General features: G+C 45.2%; 1 protein-coding gene across 3 annotated transcripts in view; it reads left to right on the forward strand.

Annotated features, from left to right (window-relative positions):
• Positions 1 to 7164: 7164 nt before the first annotated feature.
• HDX (highly divergent homeobox) overlaps positions 7165 to 13149 on the forward strand; it is a 41242-nt gene continuing 35257 nt past the window's right edge. Inside the window, exons 1-2 of one of the 3 annotated variants that reach the window (XM_048318876.1) lie at positions 7165 to 7296; positions 10960 to 11105. The gene's annotated coding sequence lies outside the window, so the exon portion shown is untranslated. The remainder of the gene's footprint in view (positions 7297 to 10959; positions 11106 to 13149) is intronic. The other 2 variants (XM_048318874.1, XM_048318875.1) reach the window with 2 other exon arrangements.

Consider the following 13149-nt stretch of genomic DNA (forward strand, 5'->3'; position numbering starts at 1 on the left):
AGAATTACTAATTTATTTCTTTCCGTGTGCTTCACACTTCGGAAGCACATCCTTGACATCATCGCCCTGTTTCACTGCCCTCTTTTCCCTCAGCAAACAAAGTGATATCCAGCATCTCCTTTGTCACCCAGTTTTCCTGCTGCTGTTGAAATCCTGCTCTGGGCATCGCTCCTCTGAAACTGTACAAGTGACCACAGCTTCACTCACCGTTTTTTTAATTCCCAGAGCCAGAAATTGATTAGTTAATGGAGCTTAAGCTCCGCGTCTTGCAGCACCCTGCTCCCTTTCATTAGCTGGGAATCCAAGATAAACACAGTGATTTAGGGCTGCTGAGCAAATCCATCAGCTCTGTAGCATGACAGGTCGCTGCTGCTTTTGCTCTGGGAGCTTTATTGAAATACACTGCTAACAGCTACTATTTTTTCCCCCCATATTATATCAAAAAGCTTTTTTTTTTTAACAGGATGTGTTAAGGCACAGTGGAAGCAGCTGCTTCCAGGGAGCCAGGAGTGGCTCCCCCCATGGAGCAGGGTCACAGCCAGGACTGAGGTGGCCCAGGGGGGCCAGAAGGGGAAGAAAGAATTCAGAAGGACAAGAGTACGGAAGAGAATGTAAGAGCATGTCAGTCTGGGGGCAAAATGAAGCAAAATGTCCATGTGAGTGTAAAACATATTATTATTTTACAGTGAAATGCATGAAATATGTATTTTTCATTGGAAAATACAGAGATCAAAGTCTGTTATTGATACTGATGAACGCTGAGGAGTAACATTAATTAAGGTTTCATAGCTGGAAATTCCCTGGTCAGCACACTTTGATACTGTCAGGAAACTCAAATCCTATAGCCCATCCTTGGTGCACCAAAACATGAGAAATGCAGCATTTCTATCATGTCGAACACTGACTGCTGGAATTACAGCTGTGGGGATCTCTCTGGGTGGGAGTTACTCCCGTGCTCTAACACAAAACACCCACCGAAAAGTCAGCCACTGCCAGCCAGGACTAAAAAGGCTTTTGATATGATCCAAGACATCTGTCCTGAGTTCCTGGGCTCTTATCTTGCATTTAAAAGGAGACAACTCTATTTCTGCCCCAAATGCTGCGCTAAGTGCCTCACCCCAGAGCTCTGCCTCATGACGACAGCTGGGGAACGGTGGCTACAGCTGCATCTGAACCAGACATGGCATCTTGTCTCACCTCAAAGGAGATTAAAGGCATTTCCTGGATATGGCTGTTCCAGAAGAAGCATCCATTAGGAACCCAACAATACAAACTACATCACCAGGAGATAGATCCAGTGATTGGGAAATAACCTTCCCCTCCTCTTACAAAATCTTCCCTTTAATGTCACATCATTCCATTTTATCTGGGCTGAGATTAAACAAGATTATATGGAGAGGAAGTAAAACAGGTTGGAAACAATAATGTAGTGCTACTACAAGTCAGACTTCATTTAAAGAAATTATTTAAAGAAATAGTGATTAATGTAAAAGCTGTCTTCTCTCATGAAAGAAATAATTTGCATTTAAACAAATTCCTCTGTAGATGAAAGAAAACAAGGTTACAATAAAGGGGAAAATATTTGGCATCAAACCATCAATACTTCAATTTTGTTGTTATCTCAAAGACAAAGATGGGAGATTACTTTGTAAACATATTTCTCAACAGGATAATTCTGTCATGAATGATAGCAAAGTCTTGTTGCAAAACAAATGTGGTGCTATGGGACTGAACAAAGCAGGATATTTTATCTACAGAGGACCGCAGCTCCTTCCCAAGGAGGACACTTCACCTGATCAGGATTCTGCAGTGACTCTTTGCCCTCTCTTGAAACCCCACCTGCAAGCTGATGGACGGATCAGCCAAGCAGGGATGGGAATTGTCTCATGGATTTCCTTCCTTGCTGCAATCTGGCACAGCCAGAACTGGCATTTTTAGCTGACCTCCTACTTCTGGAAGGTCATGTGAGGACAATGTTTTTAGCAAGACACCTCGAGGGCTCACAGTGGGGTTAATATTGTTTGAGTAGTTCCATGCTTTTTTCAGGAAGTGCTTGTGGTTTACCATTGGTCAAAGGATTTCCTTGGAATCTTTCAGATACTCACCCTTCTTCTTCAATGGGAACGTGGAGCTATTGAGGACCATCAGGTGCTTTGTACTGCTATTTTATTTGTAAAATTGATTCCAAAGCTTTTGTCTTCATCTCTGTTTTTATGGCAGTGTTTCCTTTAGAATTAAACCTACGTTATATTTTATTGTATAATTTCTTTCCCTTACTTTGGCTTGCTGTGACTGGAGAGAAAAGCGAACTTGACTAAACAAGGTAACAGAACCAAGGAGAAACACTTGAAGGAACTGGTGGGTGATGGTTATTTCTTTTATTCCCAAGGACTCGAGACAACCACTATGTTTGTCCTATTTTTAAAGGAAAAAATCACTTTTCAGGCTCTTTCAGCCCAGTCAGGGGTACAAGAGAAAAGTCCCTGGTAACAAGGGGGATAGGCGTGAGCTTTGGTGGGCATGGAATAAGGTGTGGACCCACAGGTAGGAAAGAAGGAGCAGAGGAATGTTTGATTTTGGGAGACCTGAGCAAATGGAAAAGCCATCTCAGCCTCTGGAGAAATACAAGTCAAAGAAAAGCAAACTGCTGCCTAAACTAATAAATGCTTTGAAGATTCCAACTCAACATTTTCTTGGCTGCTTTTCTAAACAAATTATGGGAAATAAGAATTGCTTGGGCATCAGCTTTAGGTGAATCACCTCACCAATTGAATTGGGGCTTGTAGGGGGAAGATAAATGACCAAAGGAGGGGCTGCATAGATTTTTTTTTTAAATGATGGTTCTCTCTGTGGTTCTTTGCTTCCTCATGCCCGATTTTGTTTTCGTTTTTATTTAAAAAATATTTTATCTTTTTCTACTATAAAACTTTCTATGCTAGGAATACTAATGGGTGGAAAATAAATATACAATAATTATCTCCCTCTTTTTAAAAATTTTTGGTTTATTGCATTATTATATGTTCCTCAAGTTCAAAATTTTCCCTGCTTGGTGTATGAAAAATTATCAGAGGCAATAAAAATGAAAGGAAACAGCATCCCTGATTTTCCTAAAAATATCCCAATAAGTAAAAAAGTGGAACAAATCCTTAAAATATCTACCCAGCCAGGCTCTTTTCCATTTTTTTCCCATAAGCACCAGCTGTTTTTTCCATACCAGCACAAAGGACATATTTACAGATTCAGTTTATGGGAGCTTTGTTTATGCACTGGGTAAGGATTAACAACTAATTTTAATTAATATGGCAAAACCAAGTTCAAAGAAGACAGAAAATTTGTAAATCTTGTAAGACCACTAATTCTGGCTGTGCTTTTAGATGCAGAAAATGTGCTGCACGGAATTTTCCATATTAACATTTTTCCTAAGGTTTACACACTCTAATCCTTTCTCCATCACCATTGGAACCTCCTGATTTAGCAGATCTTGAATTACACCCTCGTGCTCCCAATCTTTAGTGTGTCTTTACAATATTTCTGTAAAATGAGCATCACTGTTGTCATTTCGGGGGTTCATTGAGCAGAAGACCTGGGAAAAAGCAGGTACCTCAACCAAGAACTTTCTTTGCAGGGCAACTTTTACCCCTGCAAATCCAATGGCATTGATAGGACAAGAAGGACATACATATTTTGGTGGAAACAACTCTGATTTTTCAAGAATAAACCACATCAAACTTTCCTTTGTGGCAGAATAAGGAGCCTTGTAGAGACATGAAGCAGTAAATGTTACATATCTTGAATTTAGTAAGGTTTTTGGAACAGTCAGACACATTCTTGGAGTGAAACTGAGGGGACAGAGCCTCAGAACTGCCTGAGGAGCTGCTCAGGAAACTGCTAATACACTTTTCCAACAAAATAAAAGGACCAGCAGGGTTTTTCTGTGGTCACTCTTGAGCCTGAAGTTTAATAAATCTCTTATGAGGGTTGAACTTATCAAAGATTCAGGATGAATGATAACAAGAAGTTCCCAGAGGGAGGATGGTCAAGCACGAGATTAACTCCAGGCTTTTCAACACTGGATTCTCGATACATTTTCCCAAACACAAGCTGGACTCTCTGGGGACGAGGGGACGGATTCAATCCAGGTCCCTTTTTAGCTGATGCAATGCAGCCCCATGATTTAATGCCTTGGAGCAGTCAGAGCCAAATTACTCATTTGAGATCAGGAATTGCAAATAAAAAAAATTCCACGTGAAAATGGCCTCTTTTCCACCCTGTTTTCACTCCTTGAAAGGTCCCTGATTCTGTAGGTCTCCCCAAGGCCTGGCTTAGAGGTACATCCTTTAAAACATCACCTAAATAACAGCATAATGAATTGAGTAAAGCTGTCCTGGGAAAGGGTTCTGTGGAGTGGGGTGGGTTTGCCTCTGTGGCTTCCTCGGTGTTTTCTAGACTCCGTAAAATGCCAGAGAAATGCAAAGAGCAGCCGTTGCTCTAAACTGTGTGACCAAAGCTGTTCAGGCTTTGGTCACACACCAGCTCCCAGTCCACGTCTAGGAATTCTAAGCAATCCTTACAGAGACTTCTCTTACCTGCACGAGCCACTGAAAGTGAGAACATACGAACTGATGGAAGAGGGAAAGATCTTGGGATGGGGGATGAGAACATTTGTGTGATCCTACAGTTGAGTTCCTGACTGTGGAATCTATTCCCTGCCACATGTGGGAGCGATGCAGATGTCCCCAGTTGTGGCAGGAAATACCCACACCCAGCCGGGGCCCAGACGCTTTCCCTGCCTGTAGAACCACACCGGGGTAAGTCACTAATGGTGAGCTGGGCTAATCAGTTTAATGAGCTCATACAGAGGAGCTCCATCAGAGTCTCACTTTGATGCTAATTCCCTCCTGGAAGGATTCCTTTCATGTCCTGGGCTACTGTTTAAACCACCAGACCAATCTGCCAGCCCCTGTTACTTTAAATCTGTCATTAATGAAGGAGGAAACGTTTGGATCTGGTGGCAGGAGAATATTTGGTTTATTTCATCCTGCCATATTTTTTTTCCTCAAAGTTTGGCTCCTTGAGAGGCAATACCACGGAGGGAAATACATAACATGAGATTCTTTCTGGAGCTTGTCACTCCTTTGTTGCAAACAGCAGCAGCTTTGTTAGCCTGTACATTCTGTCTCCTCTTCCACATTGTAAAGAACATTACTGTGATCTATAAATCCTTTTTTGGGGCTGCAAGTCTGCAAACTGGTTTCTTTGACAACTTAAATACACATCTCATGTCTCCTTCAAGAACGATTCTCTGAGTTTTTTGATGAAAACTATAGAAAAAGCACCTGTGAGCCCATTGTTAGTCAAATTAGAGCCCTTGAAATATTATTTTCTATTATTCATCATTTTAAAGGAGTTTAATAAGCTGCATTTTATCAAACACCACTGCATTTTTCAAAGAATTTTAGAGAGACTGTCTCACCGTTTTTATTTCCCAAGCCGCAGATAATGTGAGAAGAAAACGTACCAAGTTTCTCAGGAATCATTCTATAGCTACCTCCAAACCAATTGCTTTCTGTAGAAGTGGTGGTGTAGAAGTTTTGTGGTTGCTGTATTTAATTTTTACAGGGCAAGTGTTGATGGCACACAGAGGAAGGGAACACATCCAGGAGACAAAGCAGCACAACAGAAGATTTAGGGTTTAAATATAGGGACTATCCCTAAAATCTGGTTACTAAATTCAGGATGTTTGCTATACCATAGAATTATAGAATGGTTTCACATGGAAAGGACCTTAAAGATTACCCAGCCCCAACTCCCCAAAGGGATGCCACCACTAGTTCAGAAGTCAGTGTTAAAATTTTTAAACAATGTAAACAACTTAGTGCAATTTTAAAATAAACATAAACGCTGTCTGCTTTTCTCCTCCCTGCCTACAGAGAACCAGCAGCAATCCTTTTATTTCAGTCCTGCAGAAATATTTACTGGTAGTTCTGACTAAAGCAATGCACAAAATTAATTGCCCGTTTAATATTTTAACATCATGACTTTCAGAGGAAACTATTTGGAGCAGGGATATGGCCCATCTACAGGTTTTGTAATTAACACAGCCAGGTCTCAAATCTGATTCAGACTTCTCAGTGTTCCTACAGCCGAGCCAATAAACAGTGATTTTACATGATTTCTACCACACAATCCATCAGGATGGGTGGGCAATGTCAGCCTTCCTGCTCCTTTGTTGAAGAGGTTTGCTTTTGGAAGGGAAATGGAGCCTGAAGGAGGGCTGGCAGTAATGCACCTGGTTGTACCTGGATCCTCGTAAGGACACAGCAAGTTATCTGTGCGTGGTTTGTGTTGTCACCAGCTCCAGCCAAGGCCCCGAGGAGGTGTCTGGCCCCATGGGGTACCTGCCCTGTGCTACCCACCTGGAAACACTGACATTCCCTCCCTTCCCAGACCAAATGTATCATTCTGGGCAATAAAAGGTTTATTTCTTGAGCACCGTAATATTCACACAAATGAAACCCCAGTCCTTCATGGAGCTTTTTGGGTTTCACTGGGCACAATCTCCTTGTGAGCCCAGGCTTCACATCGCAGTGGGGTCACAGGGATGGCCATCCACAGAATCACTGGATGGTGGGGGTTGGAAGGGACCTCTGGAGATCACCCAGTCCAAGGCAGGGTCACGGGGAGCAGGTGACACAGGAACGCGTCCAGGTGGGTTTGGGATGTCTCCAGACACGGAGACTCCACACTCCCCCGGGCAGCTGTTCCAGTGCTCTGCCCCCTCCACGGAAAGAAGTTCTTCCTCGTGCTGAGGTGGAACTACTTCTGTTGTAGTTTATGGGCACTGCTCCTCGTCCCATCCCTGGACAGAGCCTGGCACCACCCTCTAAGAGACATTCATACGGATTGCGGACTCCTTCCTTCTCCCCGAAACCTCAGGGATCGCTTTCCAGGAGCACTCCCGGGGGTGATGCCGGACGGGCCCCGCGGCCCGGGGGCGGTGCGGGTTCCGGGGGCGCCGGGCGGGGCCGGGGCCGGGGCCGGTGCGGGGCCGGCGCTGAGGCTGCCCCGTCCCCGCCCGGTGCCGGCGCTCCCGTGCGCGCCCCCCCGGCGGGCGGCGGGGGCGGGCGCCGTCCGGGCCGCGCTGATCGCAGCGCGCCATTGGCCGCTGTCTGCGCGCACGTCACGATCATGATGAGAATTAATGATCGGGGCCGCTGATTTCATTGTGTGACGCCGGGACCGACCCAGCCGAGCCCGGCCGAGCCCGGAGCCCCCGCGCCGGCCCCGCGCTACACGGTAAGCGCGGGGGAGCCCCCCGGGGGGGGGAGCGCGGCGGGGCGCCGGGCGGGAGGGGCGCGGTGGGAGGGGAGGAGGAGGAAGATGATGATGATGATGATGATGGTGGTGATGATGATGATGATGATGCCGGCGATGCCCCCCCCCCCGCCCGGGCCCGGCGGTGTGGGGGGGGGGGGGGGGGGAGGCCCGCGCGGGCTCGTGCGCGCGGACCCGCCCGGCGCGCGCAGGCGCTGCTGCGCCTCCCACCCCCCTCAGCGCGGCCCCGAGCGGGGCGGGGGGGGCAGCGCCGGGCACGCGCCGGGACCCTCCGGGGGAACTGCGCGTGCGCGCGCAGCCGCTCCGCGCGCGCCAGGGGTGCGCCCGCGCGCTTGCGCCGGCCGGGGCCGCTGTGCGCGTGCGCGCCGGGCCCGGCAGCGGCCCCTCAGCCCCGGGTGCCTCGGTCACAGAGACGGAAACATCGCAGTGAGCGAGCCTGGAAAACACCCCCGGGCTCCCCGAGCACAGCCTGCCACCGAACCAGGGCACTCAGTGCCGCGTCCAGTCTTTCCTTAAACACTTCAGGGACAGGGACTTCACCACCCCCCTGGGCAGACCCTTCCAGTGTCTGGCGACCTTTTCTGTGGAGAAATTGTTTCTAATGTCGATCGTAAACCTACCGTGGCACAGGTCCTCTCATCGCTAATTTACTCAGTTCCTGGTGCCTCAGTCACAGAATCTCAGAATCACTGAGGTTGGGAGAGACCTCCGAGATCGCCGAGTCCAACCAGTGCCCCATCCCCACCTTGTCACCAGCCCAGAGCACTGAGTGCCACCTCCAGTCCTTCCTTGGGCACCGCCAGGGATGGGGGCTCCACCACCTCCCTGGGCAGCCCCTTACAATGTCTAATTACCCTTTCTGTGAAGAATTTCTTCCTAATGTCCAACCTAAACCTACCTTGGCAAAGCTTAAGCCTGTTCTCCTGTCCTGTCATGGGTTGCCTCAGTCCTTAGTGTCTAGGTGTCCCCAGTGCTTCAGTGTGCCTGTGTTGGAAGAAGATGCCCTTTAAGGTCCCTTCCAACCCAAACCCTTCTGTGATTCCATGGTATTGGCCTGTTGTGGTCCAGGCACAGCCAGTCATGATGGTTGGAGTGGGGGCCTTGTGCTGCCACACTTTATCCCGTAGCTGTTTGAGGATGAGGAGGAGGAAGTGTCCTTGGCTGTGCTGTTCTGGAGGTCTCACCCCTGGAAGTGCTTGTGTGGCACTTGCCTGCTCTGAGCAATCCTCAACCCTGCCCCCTGCCCTCTTAGCCTGGGGTTTCTCATACTATGGATAAGATCACACCTCACCAAGTGCTGTGTCCTTCCAACTGGAGTCCTGAAGCAGCTCACATGCTCAAAGTAACACTGTATTTTCATGTTCCTTCCCTTTTTTCTGACATAGGTCTTCCAAACACGTACATGCTTTATTTAAAACACGTGGCTAATCCAGCTGCAGTCAGGAGTCTCATTTGCATCAATAAAGAAGGATGGGATGCATAAAGCTGCGGTGTTGTGGTCATGGGTTATTACGTTATTAAGTTACTGAGGGCTGTCTAATTTGTCCCTAATAAAGGGCTGCATTTTATAGGTAGGACTGTAATACAATCCTACAAACGCTGTACTTAGTGGAGAGGGAAGCAATTACGCTGCGAGTCACGGATATTTAAAAGTAGTTTTACAAGCTGGTCTGTACATTACACTTACCCAAGCATCAGCCTCATCTATTGTGCTTGGAGTGAGTGGTTGTAACTGGTTTGGCCTGTGTAGGAGAGAGGCATCAACCTACAAATTCAGATTATTAAAGGTTGTTGCTTGATGTGCATCCAGTATCTCCACGTAGTGTGTAAGTTGGGGGAGTGGTTGGTTGATTGTTTTCTTTCCATTTGGGATGTGCAAAAAATGGTGAGTTTTTGGCAGCCGTGGAAAGTGAATGAGATGGTTTCAATTCAAGTTTCTAAAGCTGGAGGAATAGTGTCACTGCTGCCGTCTTGTTTTATTTATGTCTACAGTAGCTTTCTTACCATAGTTCCAGTTTTGTCTCAGATTTATATTGGCAGTAAGACTTGTTATTTTTTGCCACTGGAGATCTGTGGAGGCAACAAAAAAAAGATGAATTGGGAGTGTGCTGATTTTCTTGTTGTACCTGTTACAGATGGAGAGACTAAAACAGAAATAGGCTTTCTAAGGTGACTTTTTTCTAGGCAAATGCCTCTTTGGAGCTGAAGTTAAAAAAGAAAACTCTCAGCTTGTTTCCTGTTACTACCCTGTGTTAATCCCTGACAGTTTTAAAATGTGTTATGCCATAAATATTTTTATACTTAGTTACTTCCTGTTGGCTTGTACTCTGAGCTAATTGATTTATTTATTATTTATTTGACATCCAAGACTAGTTTCCATTGCTGTTTGAAGTGAGCATAATTATGGGTTTGTTTCCTCTTTTTCAAATTAATTAGTATTAACATAGTATTCTATAAAGATTTACCTTGTAAATGTTTACTTGATTCAGCAGTCCTAACATTTAAAGACTTTTGGGACTAAGATCATACTGCTGTACGTTGTAGGCAGAAATTATTTTTCCTTCTTATGATGCTTCTTTTTTTTTCCTTTATCTTTTTTTTCCCCCCAGAGCTTTCAAGTAATTTCAGAACAGCTCACTAACTCCTGAATTATTTGATTACGTCATTTTTCCCATTTTCCTATAGCTGTTCTTTCTTTTGTGGTACTCCTTGACGTCGAGTTGTTTCCATTAGTTGCTAAAAATGAATGACCTGGCTTCACCAGGTCTCCCCAGAGAGATTCCTGAATTTTGGGTGTTGGATGAAGTAACTGGGGTGGAAGGGCTGGTCATTTGCAGAAGACCCTGTGGGATCATGCACTGAGCGCCTGTTCCATGAGGCAAACCGCGGCTTCAGGAGCAAACTGCTGTAGGTCTACGTGCTCTCCCCTCTTCACTCATTCTCACTCTTCCCACAGAAGGGATGGAAGGGGAATATGGGGGAAAAGTTGCTCAAACAGCTAACGAAGCCTGAAAAGTTCAGCTGTAAGAACAACCTCAATGTCATCTGACAAGGAGCCGGTGACGGTTGCAGGGTGTCCATGGAATTGTCCTTGGGGCAAACTGAAGGCTATGGAGTTCCCATCTTTGTCCTTATCAGTCACCACCCTGGTGGTGTCCCCAGTGCCTGACAGCACTTAGACTCCTTTTACATCTCCCAAACCGTGACACAACAGAGGGATCTTACGATGAGCAGTTTTTTAATTAGTGTTCAGTTCAGAAAGGCAGCGAAAACATCTTTCTATTGTTGGGTTCACAGGAGGCTGAGGGGTGGGAGACCATGGGAGTGAAGAGTTACCCAGCGTTGGTTGACCTAGGACAAGTAGCAGGGGCAAGGGAAGCCTTGGAAAACCTGCTTTTTCAGCTGTCATAGATCATTCTCTGCACTCTCAAAGACACCAGCACACTTGGCCAAGGCCGCTTTATTTTATTAGAGCAGGCAGATGTTGAATCCTTAAATACTGCTTTGCCGCCTCTGTCTTTTAGTGAAATACAGCTTAGGTTCATGGAATTTGTTTGCATAATGCTTTGCCTGATTTTTATTAAATTTCACAGAGTTCTTTTCTGTAACAAACTCTCTTTTCAGTGCCAATGTGTTGCCAACCAGCTGGACACCCGGCTTCCCAAAAGCTCTCATGCATGTTTGCTAAGCTTGGCCAGTCAAGATCAAAATGAAATTATGATAAAAATCCATGTGGATTTCTAACTTGGAGTCTGAGGTTCAAGACAAAGGTGAGAAATCCTGAAGAGACTGGAGTGCTCTGCAGATGCACAGATTGGGAAAAGGAGTTTATTTGCTTGGAAGTTTCTGAGGTTGTTTTGAATTATAGTCTGTGATGAAGGTGTGTGACCTGCTGATTCCTTTCATACTGATGTGGCTGCCTCAATGTTCAGTAATTTTAGCACTTTGCAAATTACTTCCTGTGTTACAGAAAATGTAAGAGTTCATCTCTTGTTCTAATTATGAAAACTGATGCTGAACAGGTAACACTTCCCCAAAAAATAGTCAGTGTAATCCTTTGATGAACATATTCTGTGTTAATTTGTCTCAGAGACAGTAACATTATGTTCCTACAGCTGCTTGAATGCTCAGTGTAGGTAAATTCCCAGGTGTGACAGGCATGGGAAGTGAGCAGAACTTGGTGCCTCTGCAGGTGGCATATGCAGAGGCAGCTCTTCCTGGATTAATGGGATGGCTTTGGACTCTGTGGTTTTCTAGGGGAGTTCCCAAACATCCAGTAATTGGTTTATTCAACACAGGGTACTGCTTTTGATATTCAGAATCAGCACTTAAGAACTGCTGATAGTAAACTGTTTCCATCTGCACTTTACAGGTGACATAATATCTGCCAGAGACAGAATATTGCCAAGTGTCCTTCACACTGGTGTGAAATCAGTGGGAAATGGTACAGAGCTGTCTGCTGACGGAGGATTTGGTGTATGCAAGACACAAAAGCTGTAATAAATCTCACCTGCTTATTTGAATGTTTACACGTTGGAACGTAAACTGCAGTTATGACTCAGCTTTCATAACTCTGTGGCTGTAGGATCCTGTCATCTGTTTATTTAAATCCGTTTCTGATGGCCTCTGCCCGGATCCTTTGAGCTCTGCTTTACTGGATTCAAGGCAGAGGCTACTAAGGAATCTTACCAGGACTTTGGTTGGCAGGTGTAGCTCAGGAGTGATTAAAATCCACTGCAAAAATGAGTTATTAAAGCAGAGCATGACCTCTCCTGAGCTTAGCTGGGCCAAACCTGTCATGCAATGCTCAAGGGTTTATCTGAAGTTCAAGTGATTTAATCAAAATGCTCCACCCTGTCTTTATCTAAATTACAGATGTCAAATGCAACAATGAAAGTATTTTAACACAGAAGTGACCTTGGATACAGAAATCCACATAATTAAAAAATGTGTCAAGGACCTGGCACAGGTCTTCCCTCACAGGTCATCAGGTCTGGCTTTCAAAATTTATCTTGCCTTTGGAAGAGCCTTCACTGCAGTTGGTGAGCTATTTGGAGAGCATGATGTCATGAGCCTGTGTATGGAAATGCTGGAGCTTTGGGATGATACACTTCAGCTGGATCTGGAAAGATGGAAGGTTCATAACTATTTCTGATTAGGTCATTTGTGGGAGCTGAGCTCCGCTAAATAAAACACGGCACTGGTACTGAAAGAGGAGTAGACAAAAGTGGAGGCCGTGTCCTGCCAATCGTGCAGGAGGAAAAAGAACCACAAAATTAACTCTCCCCTGTTCTTTCAAAGTGACATAAATCAGTTGGTGGCCTCATCATTGTGTATCCACATGGGAGATCTGAAGGCAGTTCTCAACCTGAGAAAGTAGATTATTATGAACTTTATTGATTTGTTAATGGACTAATAATTGTCTCCTCTGTTGCTTGCTATAAATTTCTTTAAGGAGTAGATTATTCAGAGCAAGAGTCTCCTTTGCCCAGCTCTGGCTGTGACTGAATAAATGTTCTGGGGGAGGAAGAACTTGGGCAAACCTGACTTGTAATGCAGCTGGTGATGCTGCATTTAATAATGCATTGGATTGAGAGGGTGAATAAGAGTTGGGAACAGAGGTAAAAAATGTGATTGAAAAATCATCTTCTATTTTAACTATTATTTCAAAGAAACAGTCATTTTTGCAAATTGGTAATTACTGATTTTTCTACTGTTTGTTGACACAGAGAGGAAAGTAAACTCTGAAGTCAAAGCTCTGGCCTACAAGCATTTTACTCCAAATTCTAGATGTCAATCTCTTTCTTTATACAG

This window comes from Corvus hawaiiensis, chromosome 14, assembly GCF_020740725.1.
Source record: "Corvus hawaiiensis isolate bCorHaw1 chromosome 14, bCorHaw1.pri.cur, whole genome shotgun sequence".
NCBI lineage: Eukaryota > Metazoa > Chordata > Aves > Passeriformes > Corvidae > Corvus > Corvus hawaiiensis.